This window comes from Oncorhynchus kisutch, linkage group LG18, assembly GCF_002021735.2.
Source record: "Oncorhynchus kisutch isolate 150728-3 linkage group LG18, Okis_V2, whole genome shotgun sequence".
Lineage (NCBI taxonomy): Eukaryota > Metazoa > Chordata > Actinopteri > Salmoniformes > Salmonidae > Oncorhynchus > Oncorhynchus kisutch.
Window position 1 is genome coordinate 58,578,256 of NC_034191.2, and position 13,175 is coordinate 58,591,430.

General features: G+C 44.2%; 1 protein-coding gene across 3 annotated transcripts in view; it reads right to left on the reverse strand.

The window, feature by feature from the left end:
• Positions 1-13,175, reverse strand: part of LOC109908714 (partitioning defective 3 homolog) — a 536,862-nt gene that overhangs the window by 148,512 nt on the left and 375,175 nt on the right. The gene's annotated exons all lie outside the window — the stretch shown is intronic.

Here is a 13,175-nt window from a genome sequence, read left to right on the forward strand (position 1 = left end):
ACCACTAGAGACTGACTCTCTGAGAAGAAAGGAAGGAACAGAACCATACTCTTATTTCCTGTTGTGGGTGGAAGTAGGGAGGCTGAATTTGATTCAGCCAATGGTTTCCAAGGAAGTGGAGTTGATTTGTATACAGTATACAGTCAACCCAATTGAGATGGTTTGGGATGAGTTGGACTGCAGAGTGAAGGAAAAGCAGCCAACAAGTGCTCAGCATATGTGGGAATTCCTTCAAGACTGTTGGAAAAGCATTCCAGGTGAAGCTGGTTGAGAGAATGCCAAGATAGTGCAAAGCTGTCATCAAGGCAAAGGGTGGCTACTTTGACGAATCTCAAATATAACATATATTGTGATTTGTTTTAACAATTTTTTGGTTACTACATGATTCCATATGTGTTATTTCATAGTGTTGATGTCTTCACTATTATTCCACGATGTGGAAAATAGTACGAATAAAGAACAAAACCTTGAATGATTAGGTGTGTCCAAACTTTTGACGGTACTGTATATCATTTCAGCAAGCCATGACACCCACCGTCTCAGATTTTTCTGAAATCATTTCTGTTGTCAGAAACAGACAAGATTGGCAATCCTGCAATATTATTTTGTTGAAATATAATTGGATATCTGATTATTTATAGGTTTCTTATATTATTCAATAAATATAGTACCAAACATCCAATTTGGACCAAACATTTTTCTAACAATGAGTAAGACATGAGGAATCCAGAGAAATAGTCAAAAGCTACCCACGGACTCCCCACACCAATCTCACGCCAACAACGAGAATACAGTATAAGTTATCTATGTCTGACAAGCAGTATGGAGCATCGGCACGGATGATTGTTTCTTCATCCTATGTAAATGCATTCTCAGTGAATTTGGTGATTTAATTAAGTTATTTATGATAAATTAGTCATTGAAGTTGTTAGAGTTATGTCTCTGATAATAATTTGTTAGTTCATTTGTTAATATCTCAGATATTAAATTATAGTTCAACAAATGTTGCAGGAATGTTTATAGCAACAGAAACAATTTCAGAACAATCAGAGATAGTGGGTGTTGAAATTAGTGGAAGTAGATTTTTTTTTTTTGGGGGTGGAATGACCCATAGGTTGATAACTGAAGAGCACATGCAAAACCTATTTCAGCCTGTGCAGCTAATATATATATATATAAAAAGAGATAGCGAGAGAGAGAGAGAGAGCAAGCGATGGGAAGGAGATGGTTTATGCAGACATGGGCACCATGCAGCATGTCCCCCCATACAACACAGAGGCATAACATGTATTTATTCATGACATTAGGCCTTGACTCTCTCGCTCTCCACTCTGTGGGGGATTTCACCATGGCCCACTCTGGGAAAATGCTTCTCATCAGATGTCTCACTATTGAGCATAAAAGTCAGTCCTAGACGGGACAACACTATGGGGTCCAGCTACTGTATCCTTCAAGCAGAAAAACATACACTTCAACAGGGACATAAAATGTGGGCTATTTGAGATGATAGTGTCAAATGATAGCTGAGGAGCTGAGAAAATAGGGGCCATTTTCTGTGCACTTGTAACTGTGTTCCCCTGTTTACCATGAACAGGGTATTCGATGGAAATGATTGGAATGTTGATGTGGATGTCACACAGTAGAGGCATCTCTCTCTCTCTCACTCTGCATGCCCATCTCCTTCTCCTCCCTGCCTGTCCGTCTGTCTGCCTGTCTCGAACCATCCTTGTCTATCTTAAAAATGACTGTGTGGGGCCTGGCTTTGGCCAGGGGACACTCAACCCTGGTGGCCCCCCTCTCAACCCCCCCACAGATGGAAAAATCACAACAACAACACTACAGCTGTCCCTCTCTCCTCTCCCAGTGACTGACTCAGACCCTAACATAATCCATCGCTGCTTGAGTCTGAGTCTCTCTGTCACACCCTGACCATAGTTTACTTTGTATATTTCTATGTTTTGGTTGGTCAGGGTGTGAGCTGTATGGGCATTCTATGTTTCATGTCTAGTTTGTCTATTTCTATGTCTGGCCTGATATGGTTCTTAATCAGAGGCAGGTGTTAGTCATTGTCTCTGATTGGGAACCATATTTAGGTAGCCTGGGTTTCACTGTGTGTTTGTTCCTGTCTCTGTGTTTGCACCAGATAGGACTGTTTCAGTTTTCACATTTCATTATTTTGTAGTTTATTCAGGTATAGTTTTTTCTTTTATTAAAATATCATGAATCATCATCACGCTGCATTTTGGTCCGACTCTCCTTCACCACAAGAAAGCCGTTACACTCTCCTTGAAGCTGGTCAGGAGAGAGTTTAAAACAAATAAACGAAAGTGTGGACCCCAGAGCAGTGCTGGTGATTGAGGAGAGTGATCAGCCATGAAGGGGCCTGGGGGCTGTGAAGAGGTGACTCCGGGATGCTGGCCTTCTAGGCAGAGTTGCAAAGAAAAAGCCATATCTCAGACTGGCCAATAAAAATAAAAGATTAAGATGGGCAAAAGGACAGACACTGGACAGAGGAACTCTGCCTAGAAGGCCAGCATCCTGGAGTCACCTCTTCACTGTTGACATTGAGACTGGTGTTTTGTGGGTACTATTTAATGAAGCTGCCAGTTGAGGACTTGTGAAGCGTCTGTTTCTCAAGCTAGACACTCTAATGTACTTGTCCTCTTGCTCAGTTGTCCACCGGGGCCTCCCACTCCTCTTTCTATTCTGGTTAGAGACAGTTTGCACTGTTCTGTGAAGGGAGTAGGACACAGCATTGTACGAGATCTTCAGTTTCTTGGCAATTTCTCCCATGGAATAGCTTTAATTTCTCAGAACAAGAATAGACAAACGAGTTTCAGAAGAAAGTTCTTTGTTTCTGGCTATTTTGAACCTGTAATCGAACCCACAAATGCTGATGCTCCAGATACTCAACTAGTCTAAAGGCCAGTTTTATTGCTTCTTTAATCAGGAAAACAGTTCAGCTGTGCTAACATAATTGCAAAGGGGTTTTGGTTGCTGATAATGGGCTTCTGTACGCCTATGCAGATATTCCATTAAAAAATCAGGGCAGCTGAATCGGGTGCACCTACGTTAACAGCGCCAGACGAATAAAAGGAAAACAGGAACGCAGGACTTTATATATTTTTTTTTTACAGAAATGTTTGGCAATCGACAGGGAATGCCTTGGATCGCGATCGACCTGTTGGTGACCACTGATATCGGGAATTTGAGATGTGTACTTCATATTCAGTTCCCTGCTACAGTCCTCTGAGTGCTGATGAGGCGCATGAAAAACATTTCCCAATCCAACAACAGATCCACTAATGTCTCCCTTGTGGAGAAATAATGGTCATTCTTGAAAAGCCATGATGACAGGGGAAAACCGTGTTAAGCTTAAACAAGTCATGAATCTTCCATTTGAGCATTTTCACAGAGAAGTGATTCCATCCTCACCACTTGTCTACTGTTTTATTAAGACTTCTTCCAGTTGAGTTTCCTACCGTGTTTCGGTCCCCCATTATCCAGCCAGGCTTCATGGGGTTTGGGTATCATCATTAAATAGTCATTGTGAGGTGAGCAGGCAGGGAGGGAAGCATGGAGTGATGGAAGGAGGGGAGGGAATCAGAGAGGCAGGCAGAGAGGCAAGCAGGGGAGGGAGGTAGGAAAGCAGGGAAGGAGGCAGGTAGGCAGGCAGGCAGTCAGGGAGGGAGGTTGTTATTATGTATGAGGAGCACAGCATTGCTCAGGCACCCAGTGTGCCAGCACTCCTAATGATGACAACGGTCCAAGGAGGCAGTGATACAGTACCATGCTGAATGTAGGTCCTATCCTGAGCCACCTTGGCCCCCAGAGAGAGCGAGATCTCTGCATGTCCTTGTCACTCCATCTCTGTCTCTCTTCCTCTTTCTCTGCATGTTGTCGTCTCTCCATCTCTTTCTGTCAATGTGTCAAGACTGAGACAAGCTCACCTATCAGAATGGCACAAGGCCAGTTGACCTGAATGTTGGATAAAGTGACCCGACTGATCGCCATCAGGACAATAAGAAGGCCGTGTTTTACAAGTGTGAACAACAAACACTTAAATGGGCAGAAATGACCTGTTAAGATGACTGGATATTGCCAACACGTTCTCCCTGTGTGAGTGTGAATGCTTGTGTTTAGCATGTCCTTCAAAACCACCCTGACTCTTTCCCTCTCAGAAAACACATCTCTCACGGCACATTCGGATTGTAGAGCATGGATTTATGAATGAGTATAGACTATTTATTTATGTTATAATAAGTGGGTTTAATCACGAGTGTCAGAGACGCTGATTTGGAACGTTCCTCTCAGTGTGTAGCTCGCACGCAAGCACACACAAGCACACGCACACACACACAAACACACACACAACCCACAAACACTCCCACAGGCATCCCCCATCATTGTGATTTATGAGCAACATTAAAGACAATCATGTTGGGCTGTTCCTTGTCCTTTGTAATGCGGCCGGGCCTCTGTGTGAAATATAGCACGTTGAATGCTGAGCGCTAGCTCCTTTTTCATTCATACACACTTCACCATGTTCGCTGGAAGAACACACACAAACAGACAGACACAAACACTGGAGGTAAACAGCTAGACTGCTGGTTCACATGCTAATTGCTCCAGCTGTGATTTAAGGTACTACATACACACATCTACGCCACATCACCCGGGCACCACGTCTAGCCCCTCGGGTGTGTCTGAGTTAGGCTTACAGTTCACATACACAACACTCTACAATAGATGGGACTAACAGAGAAGCTTCTAGTAGACTTAAACTAGACAAAACTTTGGTCAGTCCTGTCATGTCTTTGCCTACTTTGGTCTGTCCAAGCATTTGAAAGAGAGGAGAAGCAGGTCATCTAGCTCACTGTCATTTCTTTGAAACACACACATACAGGACTAGAATATGCATTGCATGTGAAGCACCATGGGAGTAGACACCTGAATCATTGATCCGTGACATACATCCTCTCAGAATTCCGAGGGAGACGAGAGAGGTTGAATCCCCCAAGGGCAGGAGAAGGAGAGGTGTGAGATGAGAGAGGAGGGGGGGTAGAAGATAATTGGAAAGCGAGAGAGACAGCAAGAGAGGTGGAGTAGAGAGAGACAAGGAGGCAAACAGAGGGAGATGGAAATGAAAATGATCCAAGGACAAGGCTCTGCCAGTGTCCGTGTGCAGGGGATCAGAACCCAGAGCGAGCTGACAGGGCTGGGGAGAGATCTACAGGGATCAGTTGCTAAGAGAGATCCTGGAGGAATCAGCTCGGAGAGATCAGTGATGGGGAGGCATCAGCCACTGGGGCCAGGCCCCTGTAGTGTTCATGCTCCAACCTCTCAGACATCAGTATCTGTACCCCCCCCCCAAAAAAATACAGAGTGCAGATATTCTGCCATCATCTCTCCCCTTTCTCAGATTTACAGCTGAGAGGATCAGCTTTTTAAAACAACATCTCTCTCCTCACTCTCTCAGACGAGAAAAATCTGCACAGGCTACAAACATCTTCTCTCGCTCTCTACCCCCATCATGTGCCAGAGAAGACCCAATTAAGCATCGCTCATGACAAATCCCCAGCAAGTCATGAAAGGAGGTATATATTTCTCTGTCACCCTCACACAAACTCACCAAAAGGAAAAACAGATCAGAGCGAGAGCGAGATGAGGGAAGAGAAGAGAAAATATTTCACCTAACACACAGAACCACATGTCTAGAGCTGAGGGAACAGAAGTATGGTCCTGGCTTTTAATTGGTTGGCTTTGAAAAGGAATTGAGTAGCATAATTCAACAATTCTCCCCTCATCGTTTTTGTGGAATGGAAAGAGCATGTGCACATCAGCGGACAGGGCACACACACTTCACGTCAGCGGACAGGGCACACACACTTCACATCAGCGGACAGGGCACACACACACTTCACATCAGAGGACAGCGCACACACACTTCACATCAGAGGACAGGGCACACACACACTTCACATCAGAGGACAGGGCACACACACTTCACATCAGCAGACAGGGCACACACACTTCACATCAGAGGACAGGGCACACACACTTCACATCAGCGGACAGGGCACACACACTTCACATCAGCGGACAGGGCACACACACTTCACATCAGCGGACACGGCACACACACTTCACATCAGTGGACAGGGCACACACACTTCACATCAGCGGACAGGGCACACACACTTCACATCAGCGGACAGGGCACACACACTTCACTTCAGCGGACAGGGCACACACACTTCACTTCAGCGGACAGGGCACTCACTGGATATGAAAGGTCCATTTCTATTTGATTACATGGTAAGTTCAGCGCATGGGTGAGCAGACTAGTGATGAGTATTACTATATGATCATTTACATACTGTATCACAAGAGAGGAGAAAAATAAGAAAAAAGGTTTCCTCCTATGCATTTCTAACAGCTGCATTACTGCAGTGCACACCATGCTCTGCATTTAAACCCAACTCATTTACATATACAGCACATTGTACAGTAAATTCTATAGAGGACCCTTGTTTGATAACTTGGATGTTAAATATTCCTTCCATTCTACAAAATTAATGATTTTTTCCCACTTGAGCTGTTTGATGAAACAAAATGGGATCACAATGTTCTCAGATCTTCCTATGTTGTTTGTGTTCTCATGACTTCAATTTCCATCCCTTTGAGAATCAACGTACAGTCTAGTTAGCAGACTTCCGCTCTGATTGATCAAAGGAATCACTTCCAGTACAGAAATACCAACACAGTGGTAATCAAAGTTGGAAAACAAAAACCAAAAGAAGAAGATGACAAAAGTTAAAGGATGCAGAGAGCAATTAAAAAGAGTGAAGCGTGAAGAGTGTCTAGTGTTGATTATGGCCTAAACTCATCGTCATCAGACAGAGCAGCTAACAGAAGAGACTAATGTCTAATCCACATGACAGGCTTACTGTACTGGGACATTTCTTTACATATTGTCCCTTCCAGCACGGTGGTGAACGTGTAACCAGGGCAGCCCAGAACAGCTCGACTTGGCTCGGTTCGTCCCTATAGTGTGGATCTGACATATACAGTATGAGCTAATAAGAGTGTGTGAGGAGAGTCTTGGGTTCCCAGGGACTGTTCCATTAGAGGGCAAGGATGGCTGTGGAGGAAGCTGCTACATTTAATTAGGTCCTTAACAAGCCACTTTATGAATTCAGTCATGTTTGGAGCCTTCTCTGTGAGACGCTGCTGGGTGAAAGACACCGGTGGATCCCATTTCACTCCAACAAGATTTCAGATTCAATTAGTTCCATGCTCTCCCTACTCACTTTACAACTTCTACTACACACACATCCCGTGTGATCATTCCAAACCAAATTATTCCTTGGCTCTCTGATGGAAATACACTGGTGTCAGATTACATTTGCATTGAGTCGTCAGAGGAAAGAAGAGCTGGACATGTCCCCCTGGTCTCTAAGCCGCCAAAACACACACACACACACACACACACACACACACACACACACACACACACACACACACACACACACACACACACACACACACACACACACACACACACACACACACACACACACACACACACACACACACACACACACACACCACCCCTCTTAGTGTCTGATATTGCGGCTACAGTCACTGACCTCTCTCTTCGCCCTCCCCCTCTCCTTAATCCAATGCCGGATGCTTTCTAAAAGCATGCCCCCAAATCGTCAATAAGACCTTTCCTGTGACACGCAATCACACGCGTTCAGACGAATGCACACACACGCACAAATCTGTGCTTAGCCTAACCACCCAATATATGTTTTGTTTCATTGTGACAGTGTTTGGTAATCTGCCGGGGTGGTGAATTGTGTTCATTGTCCCACCTCCACTGCTGTGTCTCTGCTCTGTGATTGGCAGGGGGATAACAGGATGTCACACACAGAGGGGATATTTGGTCCTTTTTCAAGGTTTTCAAGGTTTGACTTCAGCCCAAAATGACTCCCTTTAAAGCTCAAGGATTAATCGGATTTGAAGAGGGAGGGAAATATTCTCAAATATGTTTTTGACAGGGTGAAAACGGGATCCTCTTCTTAAGGACAATACCCACTATGAGATGAGATCTCTCTTAGTGGTGGATCCCAGTGAGAGGAAGAGTGGAAGGCTGTTGCTGTTACATCAATAAACCCAATGCAAATTTGGCATGTCTTTAATTCTCAGTTTATACACAGAAATACTCACTCACAATAACACGTCCGGTATGGCATGTCAAAGACATATTAGTTGGAAATATATCATACAAATATGTTGTACTCAACAGCCATTTGTGATGTTGCAGTATGTTGGTGCTAAGTTGAGTCCTTTTTCTCTTCCTCTAACATAAGCTGGTGGTCATTCTTCTAAATAGGTTGTAGCTTGATCCTGACTGAACTATGGTAGGATTAATACCTTGGCCAATCTTTTATGGGACATTATGATAAGTGAGGCATGACATGAACTACAATTAATTCTCTGAGATGAGATTCTGAAGCTGTCAGTGCCTACTTATTGGAACGCCTAATTGCCATTGATGGGTAAACGGTGTGTGTAATAATACAGGTAGAGTTAGGCACACCTCAGGGCAGCTGTCTAGGCCCCTTACTTTTTTATATTTTTATTAATTGCCTGCCACGGGCACTGAGTAAAGCATGTGTGTCTATGTTTGCTGATGACTCAACATTATACACATCAACTACAACACTAAACAAAGAGCTGCAGTCAGTTTTAGAATGGGTGTAAGCTAGTCCTAAATATTTCAAAAACTAAAAGCATCGTGTTTCGGACAAATCATTCACAAAGCCCTAATCCTCATCTAAATCTTGTGATGAATAATGTGGAAATTGAACAAGTTGAGGAGACTAAACTGCTTGGAGTAACACTGGATTGTAACTGTCATGGTCAAAACATATTGATGCAATGGTAGCTAAGATGGGGAGAGGTATGTCTGTAATAAAGCGCCACTCTGCTTTCTTTACATCTCTATCAACAAAACAAGTCCTTACTGGCCCTAGTTTTATCCCACCTGGACTACTGCCCAACCATATGGTCAAGTGTCACAAAGAGGGACAAAGGCAAATTACCGTTGGCCAAGAACAAAGCAGCACGGCTGGCCCTTAAATGTACATGGAGAGCTAACATCAATAACATGCATGTCAATCTTTCCTGGCTCAAAGTAGAGGAGAGTGCATGTCTTTGTGAGAGGTATTGACATGTTGAAAGCCCCGAGATATCTGTTCAAAAGACTAGCACACAGCTCGGACACCCATGCATACACCACAAGACATGCCACCAGGGGTCTCTTCACAGTCCAGAACAGACTCTGGGAAATGCACAGTACTACATAGAGCCATGACTACAAACTCTATTCCACATCAGATAACTCAAGCAAGCAGTAGAAAATGATAAAAAAACAGATCAAACTTATGGAACAATAAGGCTTGTGAAGAGACACAAACACAGGCACACAGACGCGCAAACACGCACTCTACACACACGTACATTGTATTGTGGTATTATACATGATGTATTATACATTATGTATTGCAGAAATGTAGTGGTAGACTAGTGGTCTAATAATGTGTTGTACATGTTGTTTTATTGCTTTGTTTCTTGACAGAAGCTAATGGGGATCCTTTATAAATAAAAAATATATACAAATATGTGTCGATGTTACAATACTAATGACCAAACCGGCTTACCACAATCTGAAGTGACGACGCCCACGCAACCATATGGGGTCATATGGAATGCATAGATAACATAGCGTATACAACAGATCCCATAACATCACGCTACATCATGCCAAGGCACGCTAACTCTTTAGCTACTCTCCTTCTGCCAACAACACCCTCCTATTATCTGCCTTTGTGGCATGGAATCTTACATCCACCATCCAACCTTCCCCCCCACTCGCTACCTCCCTCCCTCCCTCCTACTTTTTCTTCCCTCTCCCCTCCTGCTCCTTTTTCCCGCTCCACCTCCTCCTCTTCCCCCTATTATGTGGCACCACAGTTCACTCCAGTGCACACCATTCCTGTCTCTCGCTCTGTCTGTCTTTCTCTCCCTCTCCCTCTCTCTCTCTCTCCGTCCGGCAGCTGCCTGCTCCTTTTACCACAACCAGGATGCATTAGTTCAGCACCCATGAAAGGAGCGGGTCTTGAGCACGCAAGCCTGATGCACACACACACACACACACACACACACAAGGGCCGATTCAAATGCAATACAGTACACACTCCGCTACGCAGACTCACACAAAGACAGCAAGATGGGAGATGAGAGGGAGATGGAAGATGGGCATTCGGAGAGGTCAGCCAATCAGAGGGAAGATAAACAACACCTCATTAAGGTTGTAAATGCAGCCGTTGTGCCATTCAAATCAGACAGGAATAGATACTATATGGCTGCATGGAGGCAGCATAGCGACATGCTAACAGGGTTAACAAGGCCCCGGGTGGGGATGTGGATGTCTAAACAACCCTGATAAGATCCGAAAGTAATGATGTGCATCCCAAATGGCACCCTATTCCTATAGGGCTTTGATCAAAAGCAGTGCACTATATAGGGAATAGGGTGCCAATTGGGACGCATGCATGATCACAGTCATGCTATCTGGGAGTAGAGGACATGAGACGCACCATGGCTATTAGAATAATGGCTGGATGGATATATGTCCACCGGACCATGTGCTTGTCATATAGTACAACAACAGTGAAATGAAAATACTATAGTCCTCCCTTAACGGGATTTCTATCCCCGTCCATGACCATTTCTGCCCTTTTGATAGGAATAACCTATTAATTACTGCATTAAAAATAGACATGATATCATGTGCTGCAGAAGATCATTTTACATTCAATAACAGAAGCTATTTTACTGTGAGGGTTCTTTTATTCCGGCTTAAGCAGTCAAATTTCTTTCCTCCTCTTCCCCTCTCTATCTCACTCTTCTTTTCTCTACAATATCACACTACTCTCCACTGGCCCTGGCTTTAATGCACTACCAATCAGGCTGTCCATTAAGCGTGTGCACTGCATGTTCATCAGGCGCCACGTCCTTAGCTTTGCATGCAGATGAGCTCAAATTGCAGTGTATTGCAAACTCCTTCAAATCTCCTTAGGGGAGTAGATGCGTTTGGTGTGTGTGTGTATGTGTGTGTGTATCTGTGTGTTTGTGAAAGGATTATATATGTGTGTGTGTGTGTCTGTGTGTCTGTGTGTGTGTGTGTGTGTGTGTTTATATGTGTGTGTGTGTGTGTGTGTGTGTCTGTGTCAGGGAGGCTTATTGGTTTGATGTGCTGAAGGCCTGTTCCATGCAAATTAGTACCCGGGGATAAGGGCTAAATCAGGTTGCATGTGTGGTCATCATGATGAAGTCTGGTCATGGCATTGGCTGATGATGATTCTAAGCTGTTTTGTATGCAACAGGAATATTGCTCATGATGTGCTGGGGAACTGGATGGACATGCTATCTCTCTCTGTGTATGAAACTCCTCCATTTTCAATGAGTGTCAGACCAAAACGTCAAAAGAATAACTGACATTACATCGAACATATCTCTCACACTTTTTTTTCTCGTTCTCTCCCTCCAATTTTCTCTCTCTTCGAATATTTGTCAGCTCTCTCCCTCTCTCTCTGTCCGTCTCCCTCACTTCATATTTGACTCTTCCCCTTCCTCTAGCTTGGCATTTGATTATTGTTCTATTTTTCAGGCTCCTTCATATGAACAGTTTAGCTAGGTGTCTTTCCATTGTCTTACACCTGTCTCACCTTAAAGGGATAGGCACCCTTTATCCCTTTCCTAGAGTCAGATGAACACGTGGATACTATTTTTATGTTTCGGCGTCCAGTATGAAGTAAATTGCTAACTAGCGCTAGTGCAATTGCTAACTAGAGTTAGCGGGTATCTGCTAGCCATTACTCTAATGGTAGTTAGAGATTTTTTTGCGAGCCTATGCTATCTTCCATCATACAGGACACAGAGGCGTAAAAATGGTTTCCACAAGTTCATCTGACCCTGGGGAAGTAGATAAAAGGGCTCACTGCAAAATCACAAAGTATCCCTTTAACACAGTGCAAAACACTCTCCAAGCCTGCTTTTTAACTGAGGGCAGGGAGGGAGTGAGCCAGCATCACACAGAGAGAGAGAGAGGTTGCGTCCCAAACAGCACCCTATTCCCTACGGTGCACTACATTTCACCAGGGCACATAGGGCTCTGGTCAAACGTGGAGCAGTATAACAGGAATATGGTGCCATTTGGGACGCAGGCAGAGGGATAGAGAGAGAAATAAGTAGTGTTTTTTGGTGAGCTGTCTCTTTGCATATCCAATATAAGACAAAGGGTCAGAAGTCTCGGGAGTTAAATGCAGGGTGCAGGGGAGAGGGCTGCTGTGTGCCAACTCCTAAGTGGCTGTGGTACTCAGAGATAATGTAGAAAGATGATGTGCCAGGGAAGGGCACGGCAAGGTCCAGGTGAATAGTCTGCACCTCTCTAGCGCCGCAGAAGATGCTGAAGAGGAACAACCTTTGCCAGCAGTGCCGATTGCGTCGTGACACAGGAAGCGATGAAAGCCACTGACTCACATTTCAACTTACATTGACAAATCAAACTCACTTCAAAGTAAGACATAGTAAAGGCAGAGGTTTGTGTGTTTATTTGCATGTGCTTGTGTGCATGTTTACGTGCCTGTTTGTGTACGTGCACTAGTGTGCTTGTGCATCTATGTGTAATTATAAAATAATCTCCCCCAGATAAACAACCTTTCTGAGTTCCTGAATCATGACCTCAAAACACTTGTAGTTTCATTGTTAATTATGGAGCTGTCCTCCGTGATACACGAGTTAATCCCATTAAGATAATCCGCAGGAAAACAATTTATTGCATGATAACAGACGTGTGTGTGTGTGTGTGTGAGCACCCTTATTTATGCTGGACGCAAATGAGCATAAAATCCAAATAATTAATTGTGGTTTCTGTTTGATTAGCCTCATGGCAGTGGCGGGGGCTGCGCCCCTAACAACCACGCTTGGACCCCCTGCTCTCTGAATTAGCACTAAGGGTGTAGGATACACCCTCACCATCCCTCACCTGATGAGGGTTAGCTTACTGTACATGATAGGATCAGATTCACAATACCATACAT